This window comes from Saimiri boliviensis, chromosome Y (assembly GCF_048565385.1).
Source record: "Saimiri boliviensis isolate mSaiBol1 chromosome Y, mSaiBol1.pri, whole genome shotgun sequence".
In the NCBI taxonomy this organism is placed as follows: domain Eukaryota; kingdom Metazoa; phylum Chordata; class Mammalia; order Primates; family Cebidae; genus Saimiri; species Saimiri boliviensis.
The window spans coordinates 17,290,965-17,306,906 of record NC_133471.1 but is presented as its reverse complement, the minus strand read 5'-3'; the positions used below and the strand labels follow the sequence as shown (position 1 = coordinate 17,306,906).

The following is a 15,942-nucleotide window of genomic DNA, read 5'->3' as shown; positions in this document are numbered from 1 at the left end:
GCGGTCAGGATGTGAATGTCATCTTTTCAGGGGGACACCATCTATTCCACTGTACCATCCTAGGAACTTCCCGTAAGCCCGTCTCGGTCTTTCAAGATGTCGAGGACACAAATCTCAGCCATGAACCCAGGAAATAAACAGGCCCTGAGCTGCAACTCCAACACAAGGTCAGTTGAGGCCAGGAGCAGTGGCTCTCACCTGTAATCCTGCCACCTGGGGAGGCTGAGGAGGGTGGATCAACTGAGGTTGGCAGTTTAGACCAGCCTGGCCAACATGGGGAAAACTTTCTCTACTCAAAGTGCAGAAAAAAATAAAAAAAATAAATAAAAAATAAATAAACAAAACATATGTGAGTGTGGTGGTTCACGCTTGCAATCTCAGCACTTTGGGAAGTCAAGGTGGGTGGATTGCCTGAAGTCAGAAATTCGAGATCAGTCTGACCAAAATGCTGAAACTCCGTCTCTACTAAAAATAAAAGAAAAAAAAATAAGCTGAGCATGACTGTGCACTCCTGTAATATCAGCTACCCGGGAGGCTGAAGGAAACTGAAGATGGAAGGCAGAGATGTCAGTGAGCTGAGATCAGGGCACTTCCCTCCAGCCTGGGTGACAGTGTGTGACTTGGTCACGAAAACAAAACAAAACAAAACAAAACAAAACAAAACAATACAAAGCAAAAAATATACATTCCTCCAGAGGATGTCAGAAGAACATGGCACCTATCCCAATGTTTAGCCACACACCCAGCATAGTGACTGAGGATTGGACTACTGAGAGATCAGGCTAATAGTGACCGGAGTCAGACAGCTGAGAGATCAGGCTCATACTGACCAGGGATCAGACAGGTGAGAGATCAGCCTCATATCCACCAGTGATCAGACAACTCAGAGATCATAGATCAGACAGCTGGGATATCAGGCTCATAGTGACCAGGGACCAGACAGGTGAGAGAGCAGGCTCATAGCCACCAGACATCAGACAGCTGGGAGACCAGAGATCAGACAGCTGGGAGTTCAGCCTCATAGTGACCTGGTATCAGACAGGTGAGAGACCAGACTGATAACAATCAGGCATCAGACAGCTCAGAGATCAGGCTCACAGAGACCAGGGATCAGATAGGTGGGAGGTCAGTCTCATAGTGACCAGGGATGAGACAGCTGGGAGATCAGACACATAGCAACCAGGGGTTAGACAGCTCAGAGATCAGGCTGATAGCAACCAGGGATCAGATATTTCAAAGATCAGGTTCATAGTGACCAGGGAGGCAGGTGTGGGTGGAACAGCAGAGGTCAGGAAATCGAGACCAGCCTGGTCAACATGGTGAAACCCCATCTCTACTCAAAATAAAAAATTAGCCAGGTGTGGTACCTGGCGCCTGCAATTCCAGCCTTCAGGAGGCAGAGGCAGGAGAATCACTGGAACCTGGGAGTCAGACATTGCACTGAGCTGAGATCGCACCACTGCACTCCAGCCTGGGTGACAGAGCAAGACTCCATCTCAAAACAGCACAAACAAACTTAAAGACATTGGCAGTGTTGGCTGTTTCTGAAGACTATAGGGGAGGGTTCTCATTATATCTCCCAGCTTATAGTGGTTACTGCAAATATTTGGTACTGTCTGGTTTCTAACCTCATCATTGCAATCTCCGCCCCTCTCTTCACATAATCATCTCTCTGTGTATCTATGTGTTTGACTCCTGTTTCTATAACAAGCCTAGAGCTACTGTATCAGAGTCCACATTCATATCTTCTTCTTTTTTTTTTTTTGTGAGACAGAGTCTGGCTCTACTGCATAGGCTGGAGTACAATGGAATGATCTTAGCTCACTGCAACTTCCACTTCCCGTATTCAAGTGATTCTCCTTCCTCGGCCTCCCTAGAAGCTGGGATTACATGTGCCTGCCACCAAGCCCAGATAATTTTTTTTTCTTTCTTTTTTTTTTTTTTTTTTTTTTTTTGTATTTTTAGTACAGACAGGACTTCCCCAACATTGGCCAGGCTAGTCTCAAACTGCTGACCTCATGTGATCCTCCTGCCTCGGCCACCCAAAGTGCTGGGATGACAGGTGTGAACCACCACACCTCTCCGTCTCTCATTTGCAGGACTCTCATAATGTTGCGATGACCCCGTTCTTTTTAAATAATTTATTTACTTTTTGAGACAGAGTCTTGCTCTGTTGCCCAGGCTGGAGTGCAGTGGTGCGATCTCACCTCACTGCAACCTTGGACTGCCTCAGCCTCCTGAATAACTGCAATTACAGTTGCCCACAGCCATGCCTGGCTAATTTTTTTAATTTTTATTTTTAGGTGAGACAGGTTTCCCATGTTGGCCAGGCTCAAACCCCAGACCTCAAATGATCCACCCTCCTCCATCTCCCAATATGCTGGGATGACAGGCCTGAGCCACCGCAACTGGCCGACCCCGTTCTTTACGAGATGCTGTGAGCAGAACGAACAGATTTTTGGAAGATGCACGGTTTTTGTAAAGCTCACTCAGACAGACATTCTCCCATCCTCGTGCATGGCCAATATCATACAGGAACGATGAAAATTTAAAGAGGAAGGAAGAAACATCTCTTCTCCACAACAGATGTTGGCAGGTGCTATATGTATGGCAGGGGCAGGAGTTCCGCTGTGGGGATATTACCTGTTTATGCCTCTCTCAGGTGTGGGAGGTGGAAAGTGAGTCAGGAGGAGGCCTGGCAATGACGGCCTTTGCCGGGTATAAAGACCAGCTTGACCGTGGAGAACCCCCACCCCAGTGGAACTGAAGGCACTAAGAAGCAGAGACCCAGATACATCAGCAAAATGAGTCTATCCAGGGTTCCAGCAGGCTTCTGAGCTGAGAGCCTCAGGGGCAGATGGCATTCCAGGCTGAGGGCCTCCAGGAGACTCTGATCCATGTGCTTATTCTCTCTGAGAATGTGATGCTTATTAACAAACTGGTGTTTGGTATTTTCTCATCACACAAGAACAGACCAGGTAGGCAGCTGGTGCCCACTTACCACTGATCACAAACTAAAAACTTTTCTCCCCAAGGGGCCAGAGGGACCGTGTCAGATGTCCTGTGCTTAAATAATTGTTTTAACTCCTGTATGATATGTGTATATTGTCCTGCCACCTGGGAATGCCCCCTGTAGTTTTCCAGTTGGTAAGGAGGCAGCTAGGTTTTCCTTGCCACAGTTCTTCCTGGGAAACAATATATTCTATCAAACACTCAGTAATTCTTAGCAGCAGGGACATCTCCAAACAGGGCTGTCAAAGAACACAGCCAAAGATGGGCTGGTGAGTGTCTCCTTGGATCTCTGCCTGAGAGTCAGCTGAGAAAATGCACACAGCAAAATGTGGGATGATGGTGGTATATGTCCCTTAGGCTGCTCATAAGAGGCAGGGCTGGTTCTTCTGTGTGTGTCTGCATCCTCACCTCCTCTTCTTAGGAGATGTCTTACTCCTGAGGCTGGTATCACAGAACACCATGGTCTGGGTGGCCTATAAACAACACACATTGATTCTCTCACAGCCCTGGAGGCTGGAGTCCTGAGATCAAGATGTGGGCAGGTCTGGCTCCACCTGATGCCTCTCTCCCGGGCTTGTAGACACCATCTTCTCCCTGTGTCCTCAGAGGATCATCCCTCTGTGTGTGTCTGTGTCCTCATCTCCTCTTCTTATAAGAGCTCCAATCCTATTTGATCAGGGTTCACCCTAAGGATATCATGTTGACCTTACCAATTAGCCCTGCAAAGATGCTGTTCCACGTAAGGTAACATTCCCTGGAATCTGGGCATCACATTGTTTTTGGGAGACACAATTCAGCCCACCATCTTATTCAGAAACCACTATTCTGCAAATTCCATGGCAATTTTGTCAGCCTGGTTGGTTTTCTCTGCCTTTCTTGCTTTTCACCTTGTGACTGATCTTTTTCATTTACAGGCCATCAACTCTCCTTAAAGAGAGCATCAGTTTGGCTAACCTGGACACCCAAAGCACCAACCTGGTATCAGCTGGGTAACAAAATCCATCCTTTCTTGGGATTCCGGTGATACTTATTATCAAAATTGAATTGCATAAAAACAAATGCAGATGGTTGTAGATGTGTGATGTTACTTCTGAGGCCTCTGTTCTGTTGCATTGGTCTATTTGACTGTTTTGGCACCAGTACCCTGCTGATTTGATTACTGTAGCATTGTAGTATAAATTGAAGTCAGGTAGCGTGACATCCCCCTGCTTTGTTTTTTTTATTGCTTAGTGCTGTCTTGATTATGTGGGCTTTGTTTTGTTTCCATATGAAATTTTGTAGCTGTTTACAGTAACAAAGACTAGGAACCCATCCAATTTCCCATCAGTGATAATCTGGATAAAGAAAATGTGGCTCATACATATCAGTGAATACTATGCAGCCATAAAAAAGGATGAGTAGGACATGTCCTTCGCAGAGACATGGATGAAGCTGGAAACCATCATTATCAGCAAACTGACACAGGAAGAGAAAACCAAACACAGCATATTCTCACTCATAAGGGGAAGTTGAACAATGAGAACATATGGACACAGGAAGGGGAACAACACACACTGGGACCAGTCGAAGGTTGGGAGCTAGGGGAGTGATAGCAGGGTTTGGTTGGGCTAGGGGAGGCATAGCATTAGGAGAAATAACTAATGTAGATGATGGGGTGATGAATGCAGCAAATTACCATGCCAAGTGTTTACATATGCAACAAACCTGCACAATCTGCACATGTACCCCAGATCTTAAAGTATATTAATAATAAAAAACATACAAAAATACCCATGTGGGGCATTCTCTGGGGCACCCATTTATAGAAACTTTGGGATTTTTCTTACAATGCCTTTTTTCCCTGAATGTTTTTCTTCAGCTTCTCTGAGTTCAGAGAACACAGCCCTATCTCTACTATTCCCAGTCAGAGGGTGATTTCAACCCAAACGGGGTTAATAGGGTACCCGACAAGTCATCTCAGCATGCACCCCGTTTTACTCCCTGTATACTGATGTTTCTCTTCTGGCGAGATGGATGCTCTTCATATCAGCTTTCAAAATGACAGATAACCATTGCCGGTTAATGAGCGCTATTAGCAGATATATATATGTACTTCCATCCCCAGAGTAATTTCTTTTTCAATAATGCAATTTGCAAATGTGAGTGATTCAGTAGCTTCCATCTCTGTGGATTGCCAGCTCAGCTTTGCCTGCTCCTCTCTCGAATGATTTGGGGTGGTTGGAGGCGGCCTGGCTCCCTCCAGAGCTGGAACTCTCCAGAGCCAATATTTGCTTGTCTTCTTGGATTCTGAGCACATCTTGGACAGTGGAAACCTTCTGGAATGATCTTGCCTTCCCACAAGAGATTGACATCCCTGGCCATGCAGACACACCTTCCCCAGAGAGGACAACCAAGCTTGCTCTCCCTAAATTCCTTCTTTCGGATATCATCAGTTCACAGAAGAACTAGGAGCATTGTAGGACTACTTAACAGGCACATTAAAAAGAAAAAAGAAAGGTGTGTGTGGGATGGATGTGCTGGTTCACACTTGTCATCCCAGCAATTTGGAAGGCTGAGGTGGGTGGATCACCTGAGGTCAGGAGTTGAAGACCAGCCTGGGCAACATGGGGAAACCCTGTCTTTATAAATACAAAAGATAGGCTGTGTGTGGTGGCTCATGCCTACAATCTCAGCACTTTGGGAGGCCAAGGTGGGCAGATAACCAGAGGTCAGGAGTTGAAGACCAGTCTGGGAAACATGGTCAAACCCTATCTCTAATAAAAACACAGGAAATAGTCTGGGTGAGGTGGCTCATGCCTATAATCCTGGCATTTTCGGAGGCCAAAGTGGGTGTATCCCCTGAGGTCAGGGGTTTGAGATAGCCTGCCCAACATGGTGAAGCCTCATCTCTAATAGGATACAAAAAAAAAAAAAAAAAAAAATCAGCCAGGCGATGTAGCAGGTGCCTGTATTTATAGCTACTCGGGAGGCTGAGACAGAAGAATAGTTTGAACTTGAACCCTGGAAGTGGAGTTTGCAGTGAGCCTAGATCACACCACTGTACAGCAGCCTGGGTGGCAAACTGATACCCTGTCTCAATTTTTAAAGACAGAAAGAAAGAAAAGAAAAGAAATGTATATTAAGGAAAAAAAATAGATTTTATACACACTATGGAATAGTATGCAGTCCTGAAAAAGAAGAAAATAATGCCTTTTGCAAGTTGGATGAAGCTGGAGAGGAAACTGCACTATGAGTACGAAGGGCACATAGAATGAAATAATAGACAGTGGAGTCTCAGAAGTTGGCAGGATAGAAGTGGGGTGAGAGATGAAAAATTAGCTCTGAGATTCACCTTACCCTACCTAGTTAACAGGTGCACTAGCCCAGGCTTGATGGCTCACATCTGTAATCCCAGGTACTTGGCAGGCTGAGGTGGGAGAGTCGCTTGAACCCGGGAGGTGGAGATTGTGGTGAGCAGAGATCACACCATTGCACTGCAGCCTGGGTGACAGAGCAGTACTCTGTCTCAGAAGCAAACAAACAAACAAAAACAGGTGGACAAAAGCCTAGACTTTACCAATCAAATGTGCAACCAAAAAGCATTTGCACTGCTGAACTAATAAGCCACTGGCTTATGACACATTAAGGGCTCATTCCCCGTGTTGTGTTTGTGCAGTTAGCTTTTGGGAACAAACAGTGAGTCCCTTCCACCTCCTTTTCTTTCATTTATATCACTCTTTTTGTTTGATTTGTTTATTTATTTATTTGAGACAGAGTCCTGCTGTGTCACCCAGGTTGGAGTACAATGGGGTGATCTCGGCTTACCACCGTCTACACCTCCAGGGTTCAAGCAATTCTCCTACCTCAGCCTCTGGAGTAACTGGGATGACAGGGGTTCACCACCGCACATGGCTAATTTGTGTAGTTTTAGTAGAGACTGCGTTTTGCCATGTTGTCCAGGCTGCTCTGGAACTCCTGACCTCAAGTGATCTGCCAACCTCAGCCTCCCAAAGTGCTGGGATTACAGGCATGAGCCACTGTGCCCAGCCTCTGGTATATCTTTATGTGAAGTATAAAAACAGATGAATACACTCACTAATCATTAGGAAAAGGTTAATGAGCTCTGGGCACTGTGGCTCACACCTGTAATCACAGCACTCTGGGAGGCCAGGGCGAGCAAATCACGAGGTCAGGAGTTCCCAATCAGCTTGACAAAGATGGTGAAACCCCATCCCTACTACAAATTCAGAAACTAACTGGGCATGGGGACTCGAACCTGTATTCCCAGCTACTCAGCAGGCTGAGGCAGGTAATGGCTGGAATCTGGGAGGCGGAAATTGCACGCAGCCAAGATTGTGCCACTGTGTTCCAGCCTGGTAACAGAATAAGACTCGGTCTCATAAAAAATAAAACTTAAAAAAAGCAAATGAAAGGCACACTGGTTACGGTCATATTTTGCCATTGTAAACAGCATGGTGATAGTCGTAGGAGAGCAGCTGTGCTTTTGAAAAAACTTTTGAGAAGGCAGAGAAAATGATGACATGTGGCGGCAGATGACCAAAAAGGTTGAAGAACAATTCAGCTTGGGATTCAGCTCTGTGTCATTGCATATTATAAGCCAGCATACAACTTGTCCAGGGAGAAGTCTAGCAGCAGGGCCACAGAGGAGAGTCCCACAAAGAGCATCGCATACGGACAGATTGTTGGAAGTAGAAAACTTCCTTTCTTAAGTTCCTTTCTTCTTAAAGAACAAGTGTGCTCATAACTTTGTGAAGCCCTATCCTACATAGCTGTTAGACATGGTGTGCTTACAAGCACATACTACGCTCTATGTCCTTGTACTTTAACCAAGATATCTGTGCTGGACTTGCTCACAGGCATGTCCCAGCTCTACATTGCTTTCAGCTGTTCAGAAAAGTTTTTACTTGTTAGCTAATTGTATTCTAGTTTAGATGGTGAGGTCTGGCTCCAGCCAAGGGTGATCGGACACAATCAGCAACCCCACATGCTTCAGGGATAAATGTGTGTGTTTTTCTTCGTTCATTGTATTGCTGTGGCACAATGGCTAGTGAGGGTCCCCTTCCCACAGCCCAGGAAGCAAAAATTGCATTGCTGAAAGATCCTTTGTCTCAGTTCTGATTTATCTTTCCGACACCGAGCATCAATTTCCAACACAGATGTTCTCCTTCTCACAAACAGATGTCACAAAGAGTGATTGGGAGCTGCTGGGATAACTGAGTCATGGTGCTCTTCCTCCTGGGGTCCACCCAGGAAGTCAGTCTGGACAGAGCAGTGTGGTGATACCAGAAACTAATCCCACCTAACAGCTCCCTGGGAGGGAGGTTCTGACACCCACTGCTTTCAAAGTCTCCAGCTCAAGTCAGAAATGCTGCCTTTTCTCAAAGATCAGAAAGCCATGTGTTTATTGGAACATGTCTAAGCACATATCCATCCCTCCCTTTCCTGAAGTGAGGATGACCCAGATCGAAATGGCAACTGAGGCAGATGTCAGCTGTGAGGAGCTATCACTGGGAGCCCCATTTCTGCATGTATCCATCTAAGGGGCTGCCAGCCTGTGCCTGGCTGCTACTTATTAATATGGGTTTCCACGTGCTTGGGTGGAGAGGCCGTCCCCAAGCCTCTCAGGCTCTCCCCCAATTTCCTTGGTAACTAACTCCAAATGCACCAAAAGCTGGGCTCTGCTCCTCCTTCCCTGCTGTTGGAGGGCTGGGCACAGGCTGGCCAGGTGGCCAGTTCCTCACCTCACCTGTGCACTCCTGGGCCAGGGGAGAGGGTTTTGATCACGAAAGGCACCTGTCCCATGAAGACCCTTCCTGCCATGATCACAGGGCCCTGCTAAACCCTGGGGATGACATACCCCCAGATCTGCCAGAGGGTATCTCACTCTTCTCTCCAAAGTCTACAGCGTGGAAGAAACTATGGATCTAGGTGTTGATTCCTTCTTGGTTTACTTGATTCATTGTTTTATATTATTATTATTTTTTGAGAAGAAGCTATGGATGTATTTGTTCTTTCATTCTTATTTTATTTATTTAATTTTATCCATTTTTTGAGAAGAAATGAAGGATCTGTGTATGGATTCTTTCTCCCCTTATTTAATTAATTAACGTTATTTATATTTGAGAAGAAATGATGGACCTATGTATGGATTCATTCTTACTTTAATTAAATTACTTTTATTTACTTTTTGAGAAGAAACTATGGAACTATGGATTGATTACTCTTGTTTTATTTAATTTTATTTATTTTTTTTAGAAGAAACTACGGAATTTGGTGCTCATTAATTCTCGTTTTACTTAATTAATCCTTGTTTTACTTAATTAATCAGTTTTATGTTTTTCAGAAGAAATGTTGGATCCATGTGTGGACTCATTCTTAGTTTAACTAATTGTATTTTCCTTTTCAAAAGAAACTACACATCTATGTATTTATTCATTCTTATATTTAATTAATTAATTTTATTTTTTTAGAAGAAGTTAACAGATCTAAGTGCTGATTCATTCTTGTTTTATGTAATTAATTTTATTTGTTTTTTGAGAAGGAACCATGGATCTTGGTAGAGATTCATTCTCACTTCATTTAATTAATTTATTTTACTTACTTTTTTGAGAATATATGATGCATCTAGGGGAGGAAAAGCAGGGGGTTTTGGGGTTTAGGGGAAGGATAGAAGGAGTGGGGCCTAGGGGAGGGGTAGCAGGGGGTTGGGGCTAGGGCAGGAATACCAGGGGGTGGGGAGTTAGGGGAGGAATAGCAGGGCTGAGGGGCGAGGGGAGGGACAGCAGTGGATGGGGGCTAGGGGATAAATAGCAGGGTGTGGGGTCTAGAGGAGGGATAGTAGCGGGTGGGGCCTAGGGAAGGAATAGCAGGGGTTAGGTGCTTGTGTAGGGAGAGCACGGGCTGGAGGGCTATGGGAAGGATAGCATGGTATTGTGGATCTAGGGGAAAGTAGCAGTGGGTGGGGGACTGTTGGAGTGACAGCAGGGGTTGGGGGGCTAGGGGAGGAATAGCAGAGGGTTAGGCACTAGGGGAGAAATAGCAGCAGGTGGAGGGCTAGGGAAGGTATAGCATGAAGAGAACTCCCTAATGTAGATGATGGGGTGAAGAATGCAGCAAACCACCAAGGCGCATGTACACCTGTGTAATAAACCTGCACCTTCTGCCCATGTACACTAGAACCTTAATAATAATATTTTTTTTTTAAAAAAAGCTGGAGGTTCTTTCACCTGAGTATTAGGCACCCACTTCAGATTTGAGGCCTCTTGGGAACCTGTTTCCTTTTCTTTTTTTTTTTTTTTTTTTTTTTTTTTGTTGTTGTTGTTGTTGTTGTTGTTTTTCTTTTGAGATGGAGTCTTGTTATGTTGCCCAGGGTGGAATGCAGTGGCACCATCTCGACTCACTGCAACCTCCAACTCCTGGGTTCAAGCGATTCTCCTGCCTCAGCCTCAGGAGTAGCTGAGGCTACAGGCACCTGACAGCACACCCAGCTAATGTTTTATACTCTTAGTAGAGACGGGGTTTCACCACATGCGCCTGGCTGGTCTCAACTTGTGGACCTTAAGTCATCCACTAACCTCAGCCTCACAAAGTGCTGGGATTACAGGAATGAGCCACTGGGTAGAGCCCGGAAAACTTTTCAAGAAGACAATCAGTTAAAATGGTGCATGCGACATTATATGTATTTGGACAAAATCAATAAGAATGGTACAGGAAATGACAGAATCCTTCAGAAAGTAACCTTGAGGTCAACACTTTATAAAAACAAGAGAAAGGGAGGCTCTCACGCTATCCAGTTCGAAAAGCTTCACTGGGCATGGTGGCTCATTCCTGTAACCCCAGCACTTTAGGGGGCCAAGGCCAGTGGATCACATGTAGTCAGGAGATCAAGAGTAGGTTGGCCACCATGGTAAAATCCACGCATACTAATAAATACACCATTTAGACAGGCGTGGCGTGTCGATGGTGCCTGTAATTTCAGCTACTCAGGAAGCTGAGGCAGAAGAGTCACTTGAGCCTGGGAAATGGAGGTTGCCAAGAGCTGAGATTGTGCCACTGAATTACAGCTTGGGCAACAAGAGCAAAACTCTGTCTCCAAAACTCATAACCATTACATTAAATTTCCGGCCCAGAAATTTGTACTTAATGTGGACAGAGTTTCTGTTTGGGAAGATGGAAATATTCTGGAAGCAGATGGTGATGATGGTTGCATAATTATTTGAATGTACTTATTACCAGTGAATTGGACGCTGTGAAAAAGCTGAAAGGATAGACATCATATTATGTGTGCTCTACTGCAATGATAAAAAACTATATTGCTGTTGATAGGAAAAGAAGCTTTCTTTTGTGGGAAAGATAGGATTTAGCAGGCAACAATGAACCCTGCCCAACAATAAATACAAAAATATATATATTTGACATGGAGTCTCACTCTGTCACACAGGTTGGAGTACAATGGCAAGATCTCAGCTCACTGCAACTTCTGCTTCCCCAGTTAAAGCAATTCTCCTGCTTCAGCCTGCAACGTAGCTGGGATTACAGGCACCCACCACTAAGGCCAGTTAATTTTCGCACTTTTAGTACAGACGAGGTTTCACCGTGTTGATCAACCAGGTCTCAAACTCCTGACCTCAGGTGTGCTCTGAGACCTGGAGTGCTCACCTGACATTTTATCTGTTCCATATCTGAGGGCCTAATTCCCTTGGGTGGTACAGCACTGGATTGAGACACAGGCCCTGGCTTATGATCTGGGTGACTGGGGATATGGTTTGGGACAGATCAGGCCGTGTTTCAAAGCCAAGTCTCCAGAGGCCTGGAAATAATCAGCTAGGTCCTCTCCCAGGATCCCCACAATGGCCCCACCTCAGCAATCCTGTCTTACCCTGGGCAGTCATGGTGCACCAACCAGCTGAAGAAGTTCAGATAGTCAGTATTCTGCCTACAGCTGGGGGCTTCATCTTCGTGATCCCAGGACCACAGGACTACAGTGAAATGATAAACACTGTATCCTGGAGAAAGAGGAGTCAGGAAGGTACAAGCCAGGCATATCCTTCCACATACCACCTCCTATACCATGCTGGGAGGCACTCCTTACTGAAAATGTAACAGGATAATCCTTAATGATCACTTCACTGTGGAATAAAAGTGGCCCATTACTGGAGATGTCTGAGTTCCTCAGCCTGCATGGCTGAGGAGAAAGAGGACAGTCTCAAAGTGACCAATCATCTAGTTGGATCGAGGTGGCCTGGTAGCTGGGGTGGCGCATGTGTTTCCCCTACACAGCTCTCCCCTGAGTTGTTCTGGGGCCTCAAGGGGGAACCCCACCCTGACCCAGACATATGAGCCCTCACGAAGACCCAGTCCCCATTGCCTGACCTGCAAATCCGTCACATAGCTAAGCAAGACTTCATCATGCTTTCTGATGCTGGCCGACATGTAGGTGTACTGCACAATCTGCCTTGGGTTAAGGAGCTTCCATATGATTGGCTGGGCGAGCCGTAAAAAACCCTGCAAGTTTGCAAGAGCACCAAGAGTGTAGGACAGCGCTATGCCCAGACCTCGGACATGAAACCCTTTCTTGCCAGGCATCCCAAATGGGCAGTTGCAAGGATACTGCTCTGGTCCACAATCCCCCAGCCCTGTGCACTAGTCACCCTCTCCTACCTCCAGGCAGAACACAATGCCCTCCTCCGGCCTCCCACAGACACCTGCCTCTGCTGCTTTACACATGCCAGGGAACCCCTATACCGTGCGGACCAGTCCTTGAAAAACCCGTGGGCCTCGCCCTGCTGAGCATCTGTTGCTAAAGCTACGTGGATCCAGGGCTCCTGGGATGCCCCACCGGGTTGCGTCCCATGCATGCACCTAGGGGCCCTGGGCCCCACCGGAATCAGCTATGCCCAGCGGCCCAGAAGACACAGGGCAGGTCCTGGACCTGCGAAGCCCTGATGGCAGCGGTGCATGCCACTGTTGCCCGCTGGCGGGAACCTCTGGGTCAGAAATGAGTTGTCTTGAGTGCGCACAGCACAGCGCGTACGCAGTCCATCCACGGGTGACTCTGGCAGCTGGCCTCCGGTGTGCCTAGGACCCAGCACGAGAGGAATGCTCCTGGGAGTCCAGCATCCTTAGGGAGGAAAAACGGCAATTGGGGTCTGTATTCGCCTAGACCTGCCAAGAGTGCAGACAAAGTCCACCCCAGCAAGGTTCCAGGCAGCTTTCCTCCCACGCGCCTGCCCCGCCCCACTTCCCCCAAGCCTCCTCCGCGCCGCCCTTGCCGCAGCAGCCAGCGCTGGTCCCTCTCCCTCTCCTCTGGATCTGCAACATTCAGGACCATCTGCCTGGCCTGCCTAAGGAAGTGAGACGTTTCATGTGTTCGCTGCGGGTCAATGGCCTGTCACGGTCATGATGGCAGTTAGGCCGTGGAACTTCCGCGCCCACAATTCCAAAGGGCTGGCTGCCCGCCTGGCCTGCGAGTGAACCCAGAGCCAATGGGCAGAAACTCCGCCAGCTCGGCACCCTTGGCTCGCCCGAGGGTCAAGGGGCAGGACACCCGGATGCGGCCACGCCCCTCCGCCCTGGAAGACCGCCACCCACCGTCGCACTGATTGGCTGCAGACAGAGGCTGTTTCGGCTACTTCCGTAGGGCTGCCGGGCAATCTTTCTTTCCCGCCCAATCCGCTTCTGGGCCTCTCAGTCGGTGGCCAGGGCTAGAGGCTTCCAAAGCCAGATGCAAGCAGCCTGAGGGCCCGGTGACCCAGAGGCTGTTTGTCCTGCGAGAAGCACCTACTGTAATTTCTGTTTCTCTGCTCAGGTTGGTCTCGCCAGGCGTTCGGACGTTGTCAATGAAAGGGACTGGGGTTTTCAGTGTGCGGGTGTTGAATTATGGGAGGAGACGGTAGAGCGGGCTGCCCCTTAGCGCCCGTGAGATACTCGAGTTTGTTAAACTCACGGATGTTTCTTGAGGATTCTTCCTTTTACTGTTGGACATGTCCGATGTGGGGGCAGCTTGTGGGAGAGGGACCTCGGGCGCCATTGTTTTCCTGTGCACGTTTTATTGAAACGGTTTTTCTCTGTCAGTGTGGTCATAACTCAGATACACAGGCAGTGTACTTATGCAGTGTGATCAGGGAAACAAAAAAAGCTTGTACTTTTAGTTAGCACGTTTCAAATATCTGATTTTCTTCATAGGACTGCAGCATGCTAAGGTTGGCATAAATTGTGTGACTTTCGGGTTTGTAGAATTCTGGAAGCATGAACAATCAGTTTAAATTTGCCTCTTTTAAACCTGTAATTGTCTCCCTCCTTCCGTGACAGTATTTGAAAGACGTTTCCTGTATCTCTGGTACCATCAATAATTTAAATGTAAGAAGTGTTTGCAAAGGAGATCAATGGCGGTAGATAGGCGAAAACGGAAGCACATAGATGCACCTAAGGTTTTGTATTGACCTGACAAACTGACGTACTCCTGTAATCCCAACATTTTCGGAAGTGAAGGTGTAAGAATGACTTGAGGTCCGGAGTTGGAGGCTAGCCGGAGTAACGTAATGGGGGTCGTTTAATCTGCTGCCATTCTGGCACCAGGGACCGGTTTAGAGGAAGGCAGCTTTTCCACAGACTAGGGGTTGGTAGGGGGAAGAAGGGGTGAGTGAGAGGCGGCAGCTTAGCATGGGGCACGGGGTAGGGCGGGGCTTCTGCTCGGAACAGCGTGATGGAGCAGTTTTGACTGCAGTGGGGCTGGGTGGAGCGCAGGGTGGAGTAGCAGGTTGGCAGGGAGGACGGTGTCATGCAGCTGTGGCACCTCACGTCATTCTCAGACGTTACATTCTCATAAGGAGATTGCCACTGAGATTTCTCGCATGCGTAGGCCAGAGTACTGGTCCTAGCCTCCACCAATCCCAGTGGAGGTGGGGCTCAGAGACTTAAGAGTGTTTCATCCCTCGTTTTGCAGCCAGGTCCCTGAAAGGCCCAAGATGTTTATGGCTCAAAGCCAGAGTTTGTGGATAACCTATCTAGTTAGTGTATATTTCAAATCACTAAAAGTTTGTACAATATCTAAAAGTTTCTCCCCCAAGAAAGCATGTAGTTTTGGTAGCTCAGTTTAATCATTTATCAAAATATGAGGTTTTGCCTGGCAGTTCACCCTTGAAAAGTGACGGCACTTTGGCAGCACCATACTGACATATCACATGAGCCCAGAAGTTTCAAAGTTGGTCAGCATGGTACAAGCTGGGTCTATTGAAAGACACACACACACATATACACACACACCCTTGCACATGCACACACCTTTACACACACCCCTGCACACACACACGCACATACCCGCTCTGGTAGCAAAACACACTCCGGCAAACACACGCACCCCTGCACACACCCGTACACACACATACACACACCAGGTCTGGTAGCAGGCCACTGTAGTCCCAGCTACTTGGGAAGTTCCTATGTGACAGGATCACTTGAGGCTTGGTGGAGGAGGCTGCAGGGAGCAATGCATTTTGGCAGCAGGAAACTTACCACTTAAAAAAAAAAAAAAACTGTACTCAATAAATACATAATTTTCAAATAAAACGTTTTAAATTGGGTATTCCTGTGTATTTCCACTTTGTAAAATTAGAATAGCTTCTGTTATCTAGTTTTTCTAAAGAGTTTTTCTCAGGTAGGTAGTGAAATGCACCATTAATCCATGAAGCCATTCTGCCTTTTGCTCTTTATGTTACAGATTTTTCATATAGGATGTAAGGTACTTTAAAAGAGGTCAGCCCCTATAAGGGAATTTGACATCAGTTTTCAACACAAGATGTAATACAATTTAATCTTTTCACCTTTATATTGTTATCTAAATATAGATTTACTTTTTACCATTTACAGCCAAATTATGGAAGCAGATCACCCTGGCAAGCTATTCATTGGTGGGCTCAGTAAAGAAACCAA

At 46.8% G+C, this 15,942-nt stretch overlaps 1 protein-coding gene across 1 annotated transcript in view; it reads left to right on the top strand.

Moving 5' to 3' along the window:
* The window catches only part of LOC141582964 (uncharacterized), an 815,156-nt gene that overhangs the window by 221,536 nt on the left and 577,678 nt on the right, over positions 1-15,942 (top strand). The gene's annotated exons all lie outside the window — the stretch shown is intronic.